This window comes from Lipotes vexillifer, unplaced genomic scaffold, assembly GCF_000442215.2.
Source record: "Lipotes vexillifer unplaced genomic scaffold, Lipotes_vexillifer_v1.1 scaffold391, whole genome shotgun sequence".
Lineage (NCBI taxonomy): Eukaryota > Metazoa > Chordata > Mammalia > Artiodactyla > Lipotidae > Lipotes > Lipotes vexillifer.
Genome location: NW_006786248.1, coordinates 308,136 through 311,866, shown reverse-complemented (window position 1 = coordinate 311,866; position 3,731 = coordinate 308,136).

Genomic DNA, 3,731 nt, shown 5'->3' with positions numbered 1-3,731 from the left:
CGAAACGGGGCACGAACCCGCGTCTCCTGCATCGGCAGGCGGACTCTCAAGCACTGCGCCACCAGGGAAGCCCTGTATTTGTGTTTTTTACAGTTTTTTTTTCCCCTCGAATTGATTTCTAATCTCACAGTGTTGTGTCAGAAAAGATGCTTGATATGATTTCAATTTTCTTAAATTTTCTGAGGCTTGATTTGTGACCCAAGATGTGATCTATCCTGGAGAATATTCCATAAGCAATTGAAAGTGTATTCTGCAACTGTCAGGTGGAATGTCCTATAAATATCAATTTAATCTATCTGGTCTATTGTGTCTTTTAAAGCTTGTGTTTCCTTATTAATTTTCTGTTTGGATGATCTGTCCATTGGTGTAAGTGAGGTGTTAAAATCCCTACTATTATTGTGTTACTGTTGATTTCCCCTTTTATGGTTGTTAGCATTTGCCTTATGTATTGAGGTGCTCTTATTTTGGGTGCATAAATATTTACAATTGTTATATCTTCTTCTTGGCTTGATCCCTTGATATTTATATAGTGTCTTTCCTTAGCTCTTGTAAGAGACTTTATTTCAAAGTGTATTTTATCTGATACAAGTATTGCTACTCCAGCTTTCTTTTGATTTCCATTTGCATGGAATATCTTTTTCTCCTCACTTTCAGTCTGTATGTATCCCTAGGTCTGAAGTGGGTCTCTTGTTGACAGCATACATATTGTGTTTGCATCCATTCAGCCAGTTTGTGTCTTTTGGTTGGAGCATTTAATCCATTTATATTCAAGGTTATTATTGATATATATGTTCCTATTACCATTTTCTTAATTGTTTTGGGTTTGTTTTTGTGAGTCTTTTTCTCCTCTTGTGTTTCCCGCCTAGAGAAGCTCCTTTAGCATTTGTCGTAAAACTCGTTTGGTGGTTCTGAATTCTCTTAGATTTTACGTGTCTGTCAAGCTTTTGATTTCTCTGTTGAATCTCAGTGAGGTCCTTGCTGCATAATCTTGGTTGTACATTTTTCTCTTTCATCACTTTAAGTATATCCTGCCACTCCCTTCTGGCCTGCAGAGTTTCTGCTGAAAAATCAGCTTATAACCTTATCAGGATTCCTTTGTATGTTATTTTTGCTTTTCCCTTGCTGCTTTTCATATTTTTTTCTTTTAATTTAATTATTGTAAGGTTGATTAATATGTATTTTGTTGTGTTTCTCCTAGGGTTTATCCTGTATGGGACTCTCTTCCTGGACTCTCTTTCATCACTTTAAGTATATCCTGCCACTCCCTTCTGGCCTGCAGAGTTTCTGCTGAAAAATCAGCTTATAACCTTATCAGGATTCCTTTGTATGTTATTTTTGCTTTTCCCTTGCTGCTTTTCATATTTTTTTCTTTTAATTTAATTATTGTAAGGTTGATTAATATGTATTTTGTTGTGTTTCTCCTAGGGTTTATCCTGTATGGGACTCTCTGTGCTTCCTGGACTTGGGTGACTATTTTCTTTCACATGTTAGGGAAGTTTTCGACTGTAATCTCTTCAAATATTTTCTCAGACCCTTTCTTTTTCTCTTCGTCTACTGGGACCCCTATAATTAGAATATTCATGCATTTAGTGTTGTCCCAGAAGTCTCTGAGATTGTCTTCAATTCTTTTCATTCTTTTATTCTTTATTTTGCTCCTCAGCAGTTGTTTCCACCATTCTTTCAGCTCACTTATTCATTCTTCTTCCTCAGTTATTCTGTTTTTGATTCTTTCTAGTGTATTTTTCATTTCAGTTATTGTGTGTTGTTCAACTCTGTTTGTTCTTTAGTTCTTCTAGATCTTTGTTAAACACTTCTTATAATTTCTGAGTCTGTGCCTTTATTCTGTTTCTGAGATTCTGGATCATCTTTACTATCTTTACTCTGAATTCTTTTTTAGGTAGGTTGCCTATTTCCTCTTAATTTATTTGGTCTTGTAAGTTTTTACCTTGCTCCTTCATCTGTGACATATTTTTTTGTCATCTCATTTTTTTTTTTTTTTGATGGGTGGGATTGTTTTCCTGTCTTACTGGTTGTTTGGCCTGAGGCCCCTAGCACTGGAGTTTGTAGGCTGGTGGGTAGAACTGGGTCTTGGTGCCAAGATGAGGATGTCTGGGAGAGCTCACTCTGATGAATATTCCCTAGGTTCTGAGGTTCTCTGTTAGTCCAGTGGTTCAAACTTGGAGCTCCCACCACAGGAACTCAGGCCCAACTCTCAGCTTGTGAACCAAGATCCCACAAGCTGCATGGATTGGCAAAAGAAAAAAAGGAGCAGAACAATAACAAAGAGTAAAAAAGAAAATAAGATTAGAAAACTAATAGATATGTTAGAAAAAATAAAAATGTGGATGAAACAAAAACAAAGGTAAAACAGAACCACAGAAGCAAAAACGAGGAGGAAAAAAAAGCCAGAAAAAGCCTTGGCTGTTGTGGGGCAGGACTTATTTAAGGGTGGGATTTAGGTGGTGAGCGGGGCCTATGCTTATGACTCACAGGTCCAGAAAAGGCCCTGGGGGGTGGGGGATGGGGCTTAGGGTCAATGTCGCAGGAGCGGCCCAGGGGTGCCTCTGGCCTTGGAGGGAAGAGGACCAGGTCCGGGACCCCAGCAGGCTCCCTGGGCCTGAGTTGGTGGGGGAAATGCTAAGTGCATTCCTCCCGATCTTCTGATACTGTAGGGTCCTTCCCTGTTGGCCTCTCTTCTTCCCCGCTCCCTCCCTCCTATGCCCCTAGGACCCATGCAGTCCGAAGGGCCCCCAGAAAGAAGGGGGCCAGACCTGGGAGCCCAACAGGCTTCCAGGGCTGAGTGGATGGGGGAAATGCCCTCCACGCCTCCACTGATCCTCCAATCCTGAAGAGCCCTTCCCCATCCTCCTCTCCTTTTCTTCCCCCAACACTCAGACCCAATGGAGCTGGAGGGACCCCCAGAAGGCATAGGACCTAGTCCAGGACCCCAGCAGGTTTTCCAGGGCCTGTATGGGCAGGAAAAACACCCATCACACCTCACCTGACTCTCCAAGCCTCCGAGGGTCCCTCCAGGCATGGGAACCCCTTCCCTCTCCCAGCCACCCTTCAGAGTGTCTGGCCTCCATTTCTTCTCCACCCCCCAATCCCCCCCATATCCTACGCAGTCACTCGGGGGTTCCTCCTGTCTCCTTGGGCATCAAGGTCCCCCATCAGAATCTGGCAAATGCCCTAGTTGTGGAGAAACAGGAGCTCTGCATCCTCCCATGCCACCATCTTGACTCTGCCTATGTAGATGTATTTTTGACATATCTGTAAGGAGAAGGTGAGCTCCACGTCCTATTCCTCCGCCATCTTGATCCAATCTCCCTTGAGTATTTCTTTAAAATGCTAAATCTATAGAAAACTAATACCAATGGCATTGCCTACAAGAATGATGCGATGGGGAGATTATCTATTACACCATCTTTTAATTTTCTTGTTATGTTTCCCCAAATGTCACATCATTTTTAAAGAAAGTATAAAACAAGTCTGGAAACTTTATCATTGTAATCACTTTTTAGAAAGATCTTTATTGAAATTAGTTGGGGGAAAACATTTAACATTTATTGGATGGATTAGTAGATAAATTCAAAGATACATATAGCAACACTCTAGATGGTTCCAATGATGATGAAATTGATCATATTAACAAAATCTTAAACCATATGTCTTTAGATGACAGTATCCTAGATGAATTTTCTCAAATAGATTAACAATACATTTATAAGGAC